Raw genomic sequence first — 18332 nt, forward strand, 5'->3', positions numbered from 1 at the left:
AGCTCTATTGCCCGAACCGGAACCAGAAACCAAGCAAGTCTTTGCCGGCAACAGAAGAGTTAAACTGGGAGAAGGAGATTGAGCCGTACGAAGAAATCTTTTAAAGGACTTTATTAAATTTCTTTATTTTAAAGAACTTTACAGACTGCGCATGCCCACCTGTGCCCACCTGATCAGTGGAGTTTTACAGCTGGACAATTGACTGTATACGAAAGTGTCAGTCATTAAATAGCTATTTGAGTCTTAAGAAACTTGACCTTGGAACCAAACAGGACCCTGCTTTCCTCAAAGACTTTGTCTTCAAATAAGTACGGTGAGAGACCCTGCTTGCCAAGAAGATTTTGTGCACAACCTTGGAGCCTTCAAACCAGTGGAAAATCTGTTTGGAAAAGACTCTGTTTCGCGTAGACAGAGACAGAGAGGCCTCTCTGCGACGAAGTTCAGATAAGTTTAACAGTTTGGAGTTCATGATTCATGACATTTGAGAAATCAATTAGAAATGTTAATCTGTGATTCATAACTCTAGAATGTGTAATATCATTTAGTTTTCTTAAATATAAATGTGTGTTGCATTAAACTGTTTTGTTGATAATTTTAGAAATAAAATCTGTCAACGCCGAGAAATATCTTCTCATTCCTGTTTAACTGTTTAGTCTGAAATTGACACAAGTTAATAGACATTAGACTATTGGTGGCACTGCCTATCCTTAATCATTGAATAATAATCAGTTAAGGGAAATTGTGGTAACAAGTAATGATAGGATCTTTCTCGGCACCTAAACGTAAATGAGATATATATATATATATATATATACACTCACCTAAAGGATTATTAGGAACACCATACTAATACTGTGTTTGACCCCCTTTCGCCTTCAGAACTGCCTTAATTCTATGTGGCATTGATTCAACAAGGTGCTGAAAGCATTCTTTAGAAATGTTGGCCCATATGGATAGGATAGCATCTTGCAGTTGATGGAGATTTGTGGGATGCACATCCAGGGCACGAAGCTCCCGTTCCACCACATCCCAAAGATGCTCTATTGGGTTGAGATCTGGTGACTGTGGGGGCCAGTTTAGTACAGTGAATTCATTGTCATGTTCAAGAAACCAATTTGAAATGATTCGACCTTTGTGACATGGTGCATTATCCTGCTGGAAGTAGCCATCAGAGGATGGGTACATGGTGGTCATAAAGGGATGGACATGGTCAGAAACAATGCTCAGGTAGGCCGTGGCATTTAAACGATGCCCAATTGGCACTAAGGGGCCTAAAGTGTGCCAAGAAAACATCCCCCACACCATTACACCACCACCACCAGCCTGCACAGTGGTAACAAGGCATGATGGATCCATGTTCTCATTCTGTTTACGCCAAATTCTGACTCTACCATCTGAATGTCTCAACAGAAATCGAGACTCATCAGACCAGGCAACATTTTTCCAGTCTTCAACTGTCCAATTTTGGTGAGCTTGTGCAAATTGTAGCCTCTTTTTCCTATTTGTACTGGAGATGAGTGGTACCCGGTGGGGTCTTCTGCTGTTGTAGCCCATCCGCCTCAAGGGTGTACGTGTTGTGGCTTCACAAATGCTTTGCTGCATACCTCGGTTGTAACGAGTGGTTATTTCAGTCAAAGTTGCTCTTCTATCAGCTTGAATCAGTCGGCCCATTCTCCTCTGACCTCTAGCATCAACAAGGCATTTTCGCCCACAGGACTGCCGCATACTGGATGTTTTTCCCTTTTCACACCATTCTTTGTAAACCCTAGAAATTGTTGTGCGTGAAAATCCCAGTAACTGAGCAGATTGTGAAATACTCAGACCGGCCCGTCTGGCACCAACAACCATACCACGCTCAAAATTGCTTAAATCACCTTTCTTTCCCATTCAGACATTCAGTTTGGAGTTCAGGAGATTGTCTTGACCAGGACCACACCCCTAAATGCATTGAAGCAACTGCCATGTGATTGGTTGGTTAGATAATTGCATTAATGAGAAATTGAACAGGTGTTCCTAATAATCCTTTAGGTGAGTGTATATATATATAACGAGAAGTTACCTGACATAAATACTAACCTGCGTAGTTATTTAATGTCTGACTAATAATACTAACGAGAGACTCACCTTCATCTTACTAACCGGTATTGTAGTCAATGTGTTTATAACCTTTTTTGTTTAACGATTTGTGTTATCATATGTGATCCCATGGTCTTTGATTTGGTCACGGAAGTGATTTGTCTTTGATTTGTTGATCTAGAGTTGAATTTTAATTAGTTTTTCCCTTTTGTATAATTCGTGTAGTGCTACATTTAGTCTTTGTTTTGAATAAATTTGACAATTTATATCTTTGGAATTGGTGTCTGCGTCCAATTATTACAGAAATTGAGTTCTACAAGATTCCAGGATTCGTGATAAGGTGATACTATAAATTCACTTCTTTAATTGAAATTTATAAGTGTACCTTACGCTACATATGTTATAATAAATAATGAAACATATGTGTGTCTGTGTATTTATATATATTTATATAGCCTACCTGTATATGTACAGTACTGTGCAAATGTTTTAGGCAGGTGTGAAGAAAATGCTGTAAAGTAAGAATGCTTTCAAAAATAGACGTTAATAGATTATATTTATCAATTGCAAAGTGAGTGAACAGAAGAAAAATCTACATCAATTCAATATTTGGTGTGAACCACCCTTTGCCTTCAAAACAGCATCAATTCTTCTAGGTACACTTACACACAGTTTTTGAAGGAACTTGGCAGGTAGGTTGGCCCAAACATCTTGGAGAACTAACCACAGTTCAGTTAGTTCTCTCTCTTCATGCAATTCCTGATTCATGTAATCACTTCCAGGACTTCTCATTCTTCTTTATGCTGAAGATAGTTCTTAATGACTTTTGCTGTATGTTTGGGTTTTTTGTCATCCTGCAAAGTAAATTTGGGGCCAATCAGATGCCTCCCTGATGGTATTGCATGATGGATAAGTATCTGCCTGTACTTCTCAGCACTGAGGAGACCATTAATTCAGACCAAATCCCCAACTCCATTTGCAGAAATTCAGACCCAAACTTGCAAGGAACCTCCACCATGCTTCACTGTTGCAGACACTCATTCGTGGACCGCTCTCCATCCCTTTGGCGAACAAACTGCCTTCTGCTATAGCCAAATATTTCAAATTTTGACTCATCAGTCCAGAGCACCAGCTGCCATTTTTCTGCACCCCAGTTCCTGTGTTTTCATGCATAGTTTAGTCCCTTGGCCTTGTTTCCACGTTTTTTGGCCACAAGTCTTCTCCGGGCAGTAGATGGGTGTACCAGGGTCCCACTGTTTTCGTCCAATTCTGCGCTAATGGCACTGCTGGACATGTTCCGATTGCGAAGGGAAGTAAGCATGATGTGTCTTTCATCTGCTGCAGTAAGTTTCCTTGGCCGATCACTGCATCTATGGTCCTCAACGTTGCCCGTTTCTTTGTGCTTCTTCAAAAGACCTTGCTGATGCAGTATAAGTACCTTGTAACTTGTTGGTGTGCTCAGTCTTGGTGTATGACTTTTGGCAGTAAACTGTCTTCAGCAACCTCAACTTGTTAGCCGAGTTTGGCTGTTCCTCAACCAGTTTTATTCCTCCTACACAGCTGTTTCAGCTGTTTCAGTTAATGATTGTGTTTCAACCTACATATTGAATTGATGATCATTAGCACCTGTTTGGTATAATTGTTTAATCATACATCTGACTATATGCCTACAAAATCCCTGACTTTGTGCAAGTGTACCTAGAAGAAGTGATGCAGTTTTGAAGGCAAAGGTTGATCACACCAAATATGGATTTGATTTAGATTTTTCTGCTGTTCACTCACTTTGCATTTCGTTAATTGATAAATATGATCTATTAACATGTCAATTTTTGAAAGCATTCTTACTTTACAGCATTTTTTCACACCTGCCTAAAACATTTGTACAGTACTGTATATGTGTCCTATGGCACTACGATAAGTTAATGTTCTCATGGTTACTGAAATGCTGAAGTGGAGAGAACATATGATGGGGGTGAACTGACGTCGGGGCGAATTGTCATCGGGGATTAATTGTAATAAAGGCGAATTGATGTGGGGACAAATTGTCACAGGGACCAATTATCGCGGGGATGGAATGTCTGGGACGAATTGTCATGGACACGTTTTTTAAGTGTTTGTAAACTGTAATGTCCTGTTCAACTCTTATTCTAAATATAATTAATTATTCATGATTAGTAACCTTTGTGTAGATTGCTTACATTCTGTTGTGGAGAATCATGATAAGCTTGACAACAGAGAGTGCACCGAAGTGTTATTCATGAGAAAAACAACCAACAGTAACCAAAGGCTTGGAGAAACTTGGAGTAAAAGTAAATCTTAGTCTTAAATTTGCTTAAATATTTAAGTAAATTACAAATCAAGTATAACTAATTAATATGTTCTACTTTTTTGCTTTCCATCTGCTTAACACAGATGACAGGAGTTGAACAGATTAAAAATGTAGACAAGAACAAGGCTAGACTCAGGAGCTGAAATAATGAGAATGACCAGTGAATGTAAAGAATGAATTACCAATACATGTTGTGAATATAATTTTTCTAGGATCTTACACTAATCCACTTTATAGAGATATTGAATGGATAAGATACCAGCAACAGAGTAAGTGAAACAGATTTAATAGCTTTTTATTGCTTGTAACCTTTCTTCTGATATTTGTGTTCTTAAATGGAAATTCAGTTTCTCACTAGACTCCAAGAAACCCTATAATGTGCAACACAGTATATTGACATTATTTAAATTATTTATCCTAATGTTTAAAACAAATATGAGAATAGCTAAATGTTTATAATTTGCTGCCAAATTTGCAAAACGTAAATCTGCTTCATTGAAGTACAAGAGAACACTATATAATAAGGCCCAGCAAACAGATGTTTACTGCCTCTACAATCCAGACTCATTCATTCATTCATTCAGCACTTCAAAGCTGTCAAGGGATGGATTCAGGGTATTTGCATATATTTGCATATCTGTAAACACAGTTTAATTATCTGCAGATGTTGAAATAAATTACTTGCATTGTGAAGGGAAAAATATTAGTAGAGTGTTAAAGGTTTGTCTAATCTTAGCATTTTACCAAATACATTTCTGCAATTTGAATTCTTGTTTGTTGCTTTGTCTATTGATTGATTGATTTTTCACTTTTTAAAAGCTTGGATTTTACTACATTTCAGCAATGCAACATAGGGTGATTCAAAAGGCCACACACAGAGTTAAGAGGCCTAGAAACCTGCAACATATTGGAATAGAAGCAAATTCCTGTTTTGCTGCAGGCACATTGTGCAGCAATGGGATTGGTATATTATGTAGCATTTTCTTCAGAAGAAATTTCAGATATTGAAATGGATTGTGCCATTAATTAACTGAGACATTTTGGGTGGACTATACTACTCCTATTCCATTTAGCCATGTTTTGTTTTGAAATGCATTGCTGAAATTCAATAGCATCATTTCCATTTTATTTTCTATAGACCTTTGGGCCGGTTTTATTTCTTGAACTCTGTGTCCAGTGCATAAACTGAACCTGCAAATCCACATGATCCCTCATAAAAGATTGGTAACTTTTATTTCTCAGTTTATATCTGAGTTTTCAAATTAAATGTGGGTCTGGAGAATACCTGTTCTCACAAACTTCATTCACACTTGACCACTTGAAATAGAGAGATACATCCATTTGGAATTACAAAACAAGACAAGGCAAGTTTCAGAGGACACATTTCCATTAAGAATTTCCTATTTTTTTGAATGGATGATTTTAACATTTCCTGGGTCAACTTTGCTCTGATCATGCTACAATTATCTCTCCCGTGTTTTTGATCCATTTCCAACACTCCTCTCCATATTGACTTCTTAATAACAAAGAATGTACATTTCCAAGGCACAATTCTAGGGCTGGAATGGTTATTTTGTTAGCTGAGGCATACGTGTATTTTGTGACTTTGGGCAGGATTAAGAATTAAAACAAAAATATTCTCCTGTTGTGTCGCCCGAATCCATCAATAACATCAGCAGACATTCCTTATGTACAGGTGCACTGCCTATAAAGACTTTCTTCTGCCATAGTGGAGCACAAATATGTTTTAAGTAGTTTTAGCTCACTGAACACATATGAGCACATTACAAGTGACATAACCCTCCGAATAAATAAGTACAGTGTTAAGCCATCTGCTTTAACATATCTATCCGATTGGCATAGTGAGTGTAACACAGCATTTGGCTGCTCTAAGTGCCTGTGGTGTGCGGCTTGAATCCCAAGCCAGGAGCTCTGTCCACATTTATTTTTTCAAAATTGCCATGGCACCGTGTCCCACCCCCCCACATACACCACTGCTGCGAGAAGGTCATTTTGCGGCATAAATCGGGTTAGATTTAATACCACGAAAGTTTAGCAGCACAATATCCATTCTCAGACATGACGCTAATGCTTCTGCGAGCCACTCGCAGCGCAACTTTTTTTTATTTAATCCTGCACTTTATCTAACCTTGCAGATATTACAAAATAGGTATGAATATAGCTGTGAAATAGACAAATTACTGTAATGCATAAAATCAAATATATTTCCAATATTTTAGAAGTATGTATCAGATATATTGTCTATGCAACTTCATGCTCAAGTTATAATATTGAATTGTAAAATTATTTTGCTTCTTATGGAGACTGTAGAAAACAATGCATTTAAAAAAACATAACAAATTTATGAGTATGTGTGTGTGTGTGTGTGTGTGTGTGTGTGTGTGTGTATATGCAGAGGGGGTGAAGGGATGGAAGGGATTGTTTTGTACTGACTAAAACATTGTGACTCAGGGTAAAAGAAATGTCACTTTCTCTCTGATCTAAGAGCTTTCCTTAAACAATGTTCCTATATCAAATCTAATTAAATACAGACCCATAGAAAGAAATTAAGTAAGTTTTACTGAAATCTCAGACCGTGATTCTGATATTTAGAGATCCCAGGGTGTCTGACACACAGTAAATCAATCTTAATTCCCCTTTATGAACATCAGAAAAATTGTAAGAGGTCCTGCTTCAGCAGGAAAGACAAAATAAAAAAGGACCTAAACAACTATAAGGTAATTAAGTTACATGCTGAAAAGGGCAAAACTTTAAACTGTTTCTTAATCTTAATACAACAGTCTGGAATTTGTGGAGGCAGCAGATAAAGTTTGTTAGTATTAAATTTGCTCTTGGTTGTGATCCAGAAGTCTGTTTAAAAGCAAAGTAAACAGCCACATTCCAATGGGCCATTTGATCCTTTCTTACCTATATGCAGTGGCGTGGTTTCCCAACACACACACAATGCAAAAATGAAACATAGCTCTGTGAGCTAAAACAGCTTTTATATTATTACAGCAAGAGGTCAATAAAGGAGGAGGTGAAACGGGTAAAAGCTAAAAATTGAAGTATCTTAAAAAACGAACAAGATATGACAAATGTTCTAAATTAGTATTTCATAGAGGTTTTTACAAAATAAAAATCTGATAACATGCCCGTGACAGGCTGCTGTATGTCACGGCACGCCTGCTGCTGACACTCGCTGATTAGGTGCTCATGTGCCGCAGGCTGTGTTGTCCGCTCCCTCGCAAACAGGCTGCAGACTCACGGCTGCAGGCAATGAGCACCGAGGCGACTTTGACGTCAGCGGCAGCTGTGCCTCGTCTATTTAATCCCTCTCCTTCCCTGACAGAGGCAGCTAACCAATGAGAGGGAGGACTGCCACTAGAACTCCTGACTGCCCGTGGGAACCCCATTTGTTTTCTTGTTGTGCTTTTGTTTTCCCCTGATTGTGTGTGTTCCCCCCCGGGCGAGCGGGCGGCATGCCTGGCCCCCCTGTTGACCGGGGAGTCACTGTCTGCCACCTGAGCGCTCTGTCCAGAGGACGCCCTGGACTACAAAAGGCTTAAGGGCAGTGTCCTGGACTGGGTCAGCCTGACAACGGATGGCCAGCACCGAAAGCTCCGAAGCCTCCAGTTCGAACCCGGCTCCCGGCCCCGGGCCTTCGCACAACAACTGCAGGATGCCTGCACCACTGGCTCAAACCGGACGAGCACTCTGGCACGGAAGTCTCCGACCTGGTGGCTCTGGAGCAGTTCCTCAGCCATCTCCCACGTCCCTCCGCAGAGTGGGTGTAAGCCCACCAGCCCAAAGACCTGGAGGAGGCCACCAGGCTGGCAGAGAACCACCTCGCTGCCTGGGACGATGTCACCTCCTGACGCCCGACAGCGGGCACCCTCCCACCCGTTCCCACGACCCTCTCTGACCGGACTCCCCCGGATACCAGTACTTGTAATATTAGTCCTCTATCCTCTGCTAGATAGCACTTCACAATTTTTATTATGCTTCTCGCATTCTTGATTGTATTCCTCCTTGCTCCCTTTCCCGTAGCCATTGACTGTGACCCTACATCTTGACAGCACTTAGCTTTCACCATCCAGGATGTAGGACCTCACTTACTGTACGTGTGTAAATTGTAAATTTGTAATTTGTAAAATGTATTATTTTGAATTGCTATGTTTTAGTTAAATTGAATTTGTAATGATTGATGGTTTGTACTTAACTGTATTTTTGCACTTTGTTTGCACTTATGTTGTAAGTCGCCCTGGATAAGGGCGTCTGCCAAGAAATAAAAATAATAATAATAATAATACCAGCATGTCCCCGAAAACCCCAGTTCCTAAACCTGTCTCTCCCCGACCCGCTTTCCTTCTCCCTTGCCCATCCCAAACACAAACCTGTCTCCTTAGCCCCCTCCTTTTCTCTCTCTCCAGATAGTTTGCGGTCCCCTGGAACAGCCACAGTGATGTGTCGGCATTGTGGGCAGCCTGGACATCGCCCGGCCGAGTGCCCGCTGGTGAAAAGGAATCACTCCACAGTTTGTGCTGCTCTCCCCTCCGCTCACCCCGGTTCAGCAAAAGACTTCATAGTACCGGTAAGAATCGGGGGTCGTGAAGTCAAGGCCCTCCTGGACTCCGGCTGTACCAAGACGCTGGTCAAGGATGGCCTGTCTCCCCGGGGCACCGGCAGGCGAGGCACTGTCTATACGGTGTATTCACGGGGACATACACTGGTACCCCATGGCCCAGGTGACTATGATGATTGGTGGGGAAACTTATAAGATGAACGTGGGGCTCGCTCCTCATTTGCCATTCCCAGTAGTCCTAGGGCAGGATTGGTCTGAATTTCTGTCAAATATTAAAGATCCTAAGCTCTCATTGTCCAATTTGGCTGGGGCACAATTGGGACATGGCTCTGGGGGCCGATCACCCTTAGTGGGGCGGGGATAGCCTTCCCTCTGACTCCAGTCATGCAGCAGCCGACAGTACTCTGTCGGACCTGGGGGAAGGAACGAGTTCCGGGACTCGGCAGCTCTCTCCTTCCTCCACCAGGAGGGCCAGATCCCGCCTTCTCCCGGGTTTCCTATTTCGCTCTGGACCAGTCACGGGATGATGCCCTGGGTCGTTTATATGACCAGGTCGCAGTTGTGGAAGGTCACATAGTGAATGCACAGAGGTCGCGCTCGTATCCCCAGTTCCATATCGAAAAAGACTTACTGTACACTCACCTAAAGGATTATTAGGAACACCTGTTCAATTTCTCATTAATGCAATTATCTAACCAACCAATCACATGGCAGTTGCTTCAATGCATTTAGGGGTGTGGTCCTGGTCAAGACAATCTCCTGAACTCCAAACTGAATGTCTGAATGGGAAAGAAAGGTGATTTAAGCAATTTTGAGCGTGGCATGGTTGTTGGTGCCAGACGGGCCGGTCTGAGTATTTCACAATCTGCTCAGTTACTGGGATTTTCACGCACAAACATTTCTAGGGTTTACAAAGAATGGTGTGAAAAGGGAAAAACATCCAGTATGCGGCAGTCCTGTGGGCGAAAATGCCTTGTTGATGCTAGAGGTCAGAGGAGAATGGGCCGACTGATTCAAGCTGATAGAAGAGCAACTTTGACTGAAATAACCACTCGTTACAACCGAGGTATGCAGCAAAGCATTTGTGAAGCCACAACACGTACAACCTTGAGGCGGATGGGCTACAACAGCAGAAGACCCCACCGGGTACCACTCATCTCCACTACAAATAGGAAAAAGAGGCTACAATTTGCACAAGCTCACCAAAATTGGACAGTTGCCTGTCTGATGAGTCTCGATTTCTGTTGAGACATTCAGATGGTAGAGTCAGAATTTGGCATAAACAGAATGAGAACATGGATCCATCATGCCTTGTTACCACTGTGCAGGCTGGTGGTGGTGGTGTAATGGTGTGGGGGATGTTTTCTTGGCACACTTTAGGCCCCTTAGTGCCAATTGGGCATCATTTAAATGCCACGGCCTACCTGAGCATTGTTTCTGACCATGTCCATCCCTTTATGACCACCATGTACCCATCCTCTGATGGCTACTTCCAGCAGGATAATGCACCATGTCACAAAGGTCGAATCAAACGGGAGCTTCGTGCCCTGGATGTGCATCCCACAAATCTCCATCAACTGCAAGATGCTATCCTATCAATATGGGCCAACATTTCTAAAGAATGCTTTCAGCACCTTGTTGAATCAATGCCACATAGAATTAAGGCAGTTCTGAAGGCGAAAGGGGGTCAAACACAGTATTAGTATGGTGTTCCTAATAATCCTTTAGGTGAGTGTATAGAGTAACCAAAAATCATGGGGGGGACCCGGTCATGAAACAATTGTTGGTACCACGTTTGCGCAGGCGCTTTGTGTTTCTCTCTGCACACAAAGTACCTATGGCAGGTCACCTGGGTCATGACAAGACTTTAAGCTGGATAACAGGCCGGTTCTTCTGGCCAGGCATCAAAAAGGAAGTAGAAAGGTGGTGTGCTGCCTGTCCAGAGTCCCAAAAGACCAATGCTCTTGGTACTGCTGCCTCTCATGGTGATACCATTTGAGCACATTGGGATGGACTTGATCGGTCCGTTAGAGAAAAGCTCCGCAGGGTATCGATATGTGCTGGTCATAGTGGATTATGCCACTCGGTACCCGGAAGCGATTCCTCTACAGACAATGTCAGTGTCTAGGATCGCCGAGGAGGAGCTGTTTAAGGTCTTCACTAGGGTGGGGATCCCAAAGGAAATCCTGACAGATCAGGGCACTCCCTTCATGTCACACGTGATGCGTGACCTCTGTAGGCTGTTGGGGATAAAGTCCATCAGGACCTCAATTTATCATCCCCAGACCGACTGCCTAGTGGAGCGCTTTAATAAAACACTGAAAAACATGATCTGTACGTTTGTGAGCACAGACGCTCGAGACTGGGACAAGTTATTGCCGCCCCTGCTGTTCGCTGTATGCGAGGTTCCCCCCTCCGCTCCCCTCCCAGAGCTCTATGGTACAGCACGTCCTGGACCTGAGAGATCGACTATCGGCACTGGGGAAAATTGCACAGTCGAATCTCTTACAGGCCCAGGAGCGACAACAGCGCTTGGACAACAGGGGAGCCCGGTTACGATCATTCACACCGGGGGACAAGGTATTGGTGTTACTCCCAACTTCAACATCTAAGCTGTTGGCTAAGTGGCAGGGACCCTTTGTAGTCACACGCTGCTTAGGGGATGTCAATTATGAGGTGTGTCGCCCGGACCGTCGGAGAGAAAAGCAGATATACCATCTGAACATGCTGAAGAAGTGGCGAGAGGAGGAAGCATTATGTGCTACTAGTTCCTCCCACAGTAAAGAGTCTGAACCCGCTATTTCTGAGGTTCGCATTGACCCCAATTTAACTAATGCCCAGAAACAGCAGGTTCGCTCTTTATTGACTGCTACTAGAACTCCTGACTGCCCAGAGCACCCCGTTTGTGTGGACGTTTGTTTTCTTGTTGTGCTTTTGTTTTCCCCCGATTGTGTGTGTTACCCCTGGACGAGCCTGAAGCTAAATAAAGCCGGACACCGCCAAACCCGAGACTCTCTCTCTTCTACAGATTTGTTCCTTAGTCCAGTGGTTCTCAACCTTTTTGTAGGGTAGGCACACCCAGACACTTGGAAGTATCCTGACGCACAACACATTATTTAATCACAGATTGTATTGCTTCTATATTGCTAATTGTACATAGGCAATCAGTGCACCATGCATTCCCAACAGGCAAATAATTATTGACAAAAATACAAAATATCCTACCATTATAAACTTATCAGTCCAGTTGCACTGTCCAGTCTGAAACCAATTGAGGTTTAGACTGGATTTTTAGAACAGATTTTCTGTGCAGTTGCACCATTTTGTTTCAAGATAAACAATGTATCCATGTTTTTGACTAAAGACTTTGACTAAAATGTAACAAGTGACAATCTTAAACATTGCAATGAGCATTCCTATTCGAATCTGAATTAAGCATTGTATTAATTTTAAATTATTAATCAAAGTATTAATTCAAATAAAAACTAGTTTAAACTAGTTTATTTTGCTAAATAGGCAATATAAAAGTCAAGAAAAATCATGTCAGAATACTCAAAACTGAAACCACTGTCTTTAACATGGTAAACATATATATGTGTGTAACACCCTGTAAAATGTGCCTCTGTTGAATTGCTTTTGTGTATATATGTATGCTGTCTGAGATGTAAACCCACCCTCCTGGGTCTGTACAATGTTTGTTTTTTTTGTTTTGTTTTAATAATTAAAAAATAAAAACTGCTAGTTACTTGTTGGTCTGGCAACGCCTTTAGCATTTATTTTGCCCCCCTATTTTAACTGCAATTCGGTTTGTTTTTAAAATGAGGCTGGTTGGGTCTGACCAATCACATCTTGTAGATTGATAACTTATTTACATCGTCCAATCACTATTCGGGCCCCCTACGCCTCAACAACCGTTGCCAACGGATATCTAATAAAACTTCATGCCCCAAACAATTGGGGGGTCAGTTCAGAGTGCATTTGCAATAAAGAGGTTAATTAGTGTGTTGCAGTGTAGGGTGGACGGAGATTCTAATGAGCCCGTAAAACAAAATCTGTTTTCTGTTTATCTTTCTGGACATCGTTCCCAATTTATTTTCTGTACTGTGTTTATTGTTGTTCATTCGTTACGTTTATTTTATTATTATAAGTCAAAGAGTAAACAGTGTAGAAGTGTAGGCGGTAACCAGTGCTTTCTAAAAACAAAACAAAAGTACATGTCTGGGAATCGGCGCCAAGAGGAAGGAAGGACTCATGACTAGCGAAGGTTACATGATACTTCATCAGGCCTGCTGGCACTGACCGGAACGGGAGTCCGGACGAGAGGCTTGGAATAACTCGGACCTGTTTGCTGTGTCGTGAGGAAGTGGTGTGAGTTTGTGGTTGGGGCGTGCTTATATATTGATTTACGTTTGTCAGCTGGCGGGACTATGTTTTTTTAATCACTTCAATTATATTTTTGTGTGATTGAATAAGTCCTCGTTGAACTGTGTTGTGTATAACCAAGGTGAAGAGGTTTTTTTTCTGCAGTACAATTTGATTAAGCCCTCAGCAGTGAGGCCAAAGAGGACAATTTTGACTTGTTCATTTATTTTTTACCAATCTTATTATTATTTTGAGATCTCCAACAAATTAAAAAGTACACCAACGATAAAAACAAGGGATTCAACCTATCTGGACATTTGGCCATTTATAGATTTTTCACGACAATTTGGACTTGTGGGTATATTTTTATTTGTTTCACAGTGAATTGTGTTTTTTATTTTGTTTCTGGGACTGCGAGATCAATTCTGTGGTTTTATTTTCTTGATTCTTTACATTTACCCAATTGACTATTTGATTTCATGCTATTTCTCTACTCACATGTGTTTAAATAAATCAACAGGATTGTTGTTGTTGTTTTTTTTTTACTAAATTTGTGTGTATTGCTATTATTATTATTATTATTATTATTATTATTATTATTATTATTATTATTATTATTATTATTATTATTAGTGCTAGAGTGGGGTCGAAGTTAAATGCACTACAGGCCCTGGTGTTAATTTGTGGCATTATTAATAATAACTCTGTGCCGCTTATAGTTTCTTTTTAGTAACTGTTAAAACAGTTTTTTTACAGGTATTATTAGTGTTGTGGTTACTTAGTTGCTGAAAGTTTGGGGGTGTTGTATATTTTTTTGTCCCCGGTTAACTGTATAGTGGCACTTCTTTCTGTTGGCATTACCAGGGTGGAGTCACCACACCATTTTTAAAAATAACGGAAGAAAAACAAAACAAAACAGATCAGCCAATTCACCATCTACTGCTGAGTCACAGGATTCTCCTTGTTTGATTTTATTTCTCCAATTTTCATCCAATGATAACCTCCCTTTATTTACAGCAGACCCACAGCCCCCAGTTATCCTGGGAACTGGGTGGAGGTACTCTGCAGGCAGAGTGGTCAGGGTAGGGTTATATATAGACCGATCAGCCATAACATTATGACCACCTGCCTAATATTGTGTAGGTCCCCCTTTTGCCGCCAAAACAGCCCTGACCTGTCGAGGCATGGACTCCACAAGACCTCTGATGGTGTACCGTGAAATCTGGCACCAAGACGTTAGCAGCAGATCCTTTAAGTCCTGTAATTTGCGAGGTGGGTCCTCCATGGATTGGACCTTGTTTGTCCAAAACATCCCACAGATGCTCGATTGGATTGAGATCTGGGGAATTTGGAGGCCAAGTCAACACCTTGAACTCATGATTCATCAGACTAGGCCACCTTCTTCCATTGCTCCGTGGTCCAGTTCTGATGCTCACGTGCCCATTGTAGGCGCTTTCGGCAGTGGACAGGGGTCAGCATGGACACCCTGGCTGGTCTGCGGCTATGCAGCCCCATACGCAACAAACCACGATGCACTGTGTGTTCTGACACCTTTCCATCAGAACCAGCAATAACTTTTTCAGCAATTTGAGCTACAGTAGCTCATCTGTTTGATCGGACCACACAGGGCAGCCTTCGCTCCCCACGTGCATCAATGAGACTTGGCCGCTCATGACCCTGTCGCCAGTTCACCGCTTTTCCTTCCTTGGACCACTTTTGATAGGTACTGACCACTGCAGACCAGGAACACCCCACAAGAGCTGCAGTTTTGGAGATGCTCTGATCCAGTTGTCTAACCATCACAATTTGGCCCTTGTCAAAGTCGCTCAGATCCTTACACTTGCCCATTTTTCCTGCTACTAACACATCAACTTTGAGGACAAAATGTTCACTTGCTGCCTAATATATCCCACCCACTGACAGGTGCCATGATAATGAGATTATGAGTGATATTCACTTCACCTGTCAGTGGTCATAATGTTATGGGTGATCGGTGCATATATATATATATATATATATATATATATATGTTAAAATAACGTATTTAATTGGAATAAATTAAAAACAATTAGTTGACATATACTGTGTGTACTGCTATTCATAGTCTGTTGTGAAAAGTTAAAAAAAATATATATATAGTGCGATACCTGTGCCTGTTTTGTGGCACAGAGGTGTTTACTCCTTGGGGGGATTATTGACACTGACACTCTGAGCTCTTGTTCCACAGATTGCAGCCTCTCTTTGTTTGTTCTTGATGTTTTGAGACCTTATTTGCTCAACTGTAACAGTTTGGTTGTTTTCAAAAGTGATGTGCTGTTGTAGAGCTTTGCCATTTATTCAGCTGCATGGCAGTTCCTTTTTAGAGGCTGCAAGTATTGCAAAACAATTATGATGTAGGATTTTAAATAATTTCATAAATATTGGGCATAGTTTTAACCAACATTGTCTGAGAGGTCCGTTTTCTTTAGGGTTTTCTTTTTCTTTTTCACTGTGATCTCCAGTCAACGGCTGATATTTAGTCAACGTCATCAGCAAACATTTACCATAATTTATTTATTTTGTGAATTTTGAAAAGCGATTTTAATGCACTTCTATGCCACAGTATACGGTAATCTGCAAAACAAAAATAAACACTAATGGAAGCATACTCAAATGCAGCGTCACTTTAAAAAATATTTTCTGTTGGTTTAGAGGGTTTTAGTAAAACATGTTGTGTTGGTTTATAAGCCCTGTCTTTGTCAATTGTATGAGTTATGAGCAACACTGTATTAGCTAACTTTAGTTTACCATTTCAAACATGAATGTAACGTTAGCTAGTAACAGAATGATTTTCTATTTTTTTTTTTTTTCATGGAACACCTGCACCCATCCTACAGAAGATCGGTTGAGAATCACCGCCCTAGTCAACTCCTTGGCATTTTGTTACAGAGAAAAAGCGCAGCTCTCCCAACAGCAGTTTTAAGTACCTTTTATCTACCTGTCACCAATTCACACCTAAGTGGCTCCACCTGGTTCCACATTGAACAGAATTCCTGCTAGTATTTGACTAAATCACCTTTCCTTTAACCTATTTACTTTAAACAACTCAGCAGCTGTACTGAATTTACTTAAATTAAGGCAAACTACAGACAAGATTAACTTCAATTAAGGCAAAGTTAAGTAATGCTTTCATCCAATTTGATCTAAAATGTACCTAATTTTAAAGTTGAGGTTGACAGTAGTGGCTTAACAAGTTCATTGACTCTAGGAGACATGCGTGCTTCTCAGTAGAAGAGGTTGTGGCATCCCTAAGTCTAATCAAACTGCTACAATTTAAGAATAACAACTGGAAATAGTGAGACTGTAGAGCTGATGAAACTACATGTTAAAGCATAAGTAAAACACATCAATTAAAATATGAAATAACAAGGATATATTACAATCAGCAAGTTGTCATGTGTGGTGACAAGGTACAATTAAAATGCTGTTTGTTTATAATTTTAACTGTTTCTTGACTATTTGATTTTCCTTCTTTTGTTGGAGTCTTGATGATTAATGATTATTACTTTCTGGATGGTTTGCATTATATATTTGGTTCTTGCATGCTTTTTCATTGCTGAGCTTAGTCACTAAAATAGACACACCTATGCTCATTAGGGCTATGGCTGTCTCCAGTCTCCAGAGACCCACACATCTGTTTCCCCCTCTACATTATAGGAATATCATCCCCTGTGAAAGAAAAACAAACAAAAAAACGATTTATCTGGTTTTAGTGGTTGGGTGTGTGGACATCCCAGCCTTCCTGTGGAGTATATGGGTGGTACTAAGGCTTCCCATCCTCATAAAAATCCTGGTGGTGTAGTCAGGGTATTAAGGAGCTGAATGTCTCTACTACCTATTACATAAACAAACTAGCAGGCTAATACAATATACAATACAAATACAAATACAATATATATATATATATAATTAAGACTTTATTATTAATTTTGTAATATTCTGTGACAAGTGTGGAGCAATTTACCATTATGAATGAGTTTAGGTAGGTACCCACTATCATTGACATTTCCATTGTAGTGCACCCACAGCATGCAGCGAGGATTGTCCTGACAACTTTTGATTGTTGGTTGTACACCTGCCTTGTCCAGTTCCAAAACTAAGTGGGATTCGGGAATGCATGCTAATCAACAATGTAAAAATGCATGTACCATTGATAATTATGCATACACATACATACCAATCACTTACTAAGCAGGAAAAGGAAGAACACCTGGAACAATATAAATTAATTCATATATATTCAATATAAAGTAATAAAGAGTTTTCAATTTTAGTTTTTAATTCAAACGTGAAGGAATGGTCTTACAACATTTGAGAGACAGAGAGAGAGAGAGAGAGAGAGAGATGCTTTTTCTCTGTGCTTTATGCTTTATTTGCTTTAAATAGATTTTTTTAAGACAGGACTCATACCCACTGAGAAGTAAGATTAGCAGGAGATCTGAATAATGTGATAGATTGACTTTGTTAGTGTGTGTAACACCTGCAACCTAGATAGAGGCCACACCATTTCAGAGACAATGTAACTTAAGAAGCGGTTATGCTGCTGGAGGAATTGCAGTTCCAAAAATACTTTCAAGGCAAATACCTGCAGGGATGCAGACAGAATGGGAACACAGCACACCAGTACTCCAATAACAACATCAATTGTAATTATTTCTTAAATTCTAAAAATTTTCTCAAAAAACATATTTCCATTTCCTAATTGGTTGAAACTAACAACACAGACACAGATCCAGAAAAAGATGAAAGGCAAGTTTTGCAAAGCCTTTGTCTGTCTAAACCAAACTCAGAAAATTAGAGATTAGGATTAATATCCAAAATTGTGACTTGTGACATGTAGTAGGGTCTTTATCATGTTGATAATTAAATTCCTTCTTAAATTGTGACCCCCCAGTAAGGTAATGCTCATTTTAAATTAAGAACAATGTAACCTGTGAATTG

The sequence above is a fragment of the Amia ocellicauda genome, chromosome 23, assembly GCF_036373705.1.
Source record: "Amia ocellicauda isolate fAmiCal2 chromosome 23, fAmiCal2.hap1, whole genome shotgun sequence".
In the NCBI taxonomy this organism is placed as follows: Eukaryota; Metazoa; Chordata; class Actinopteri; order Amiiformes; family Amiidae; genus Amia; species Amia ocellicauda.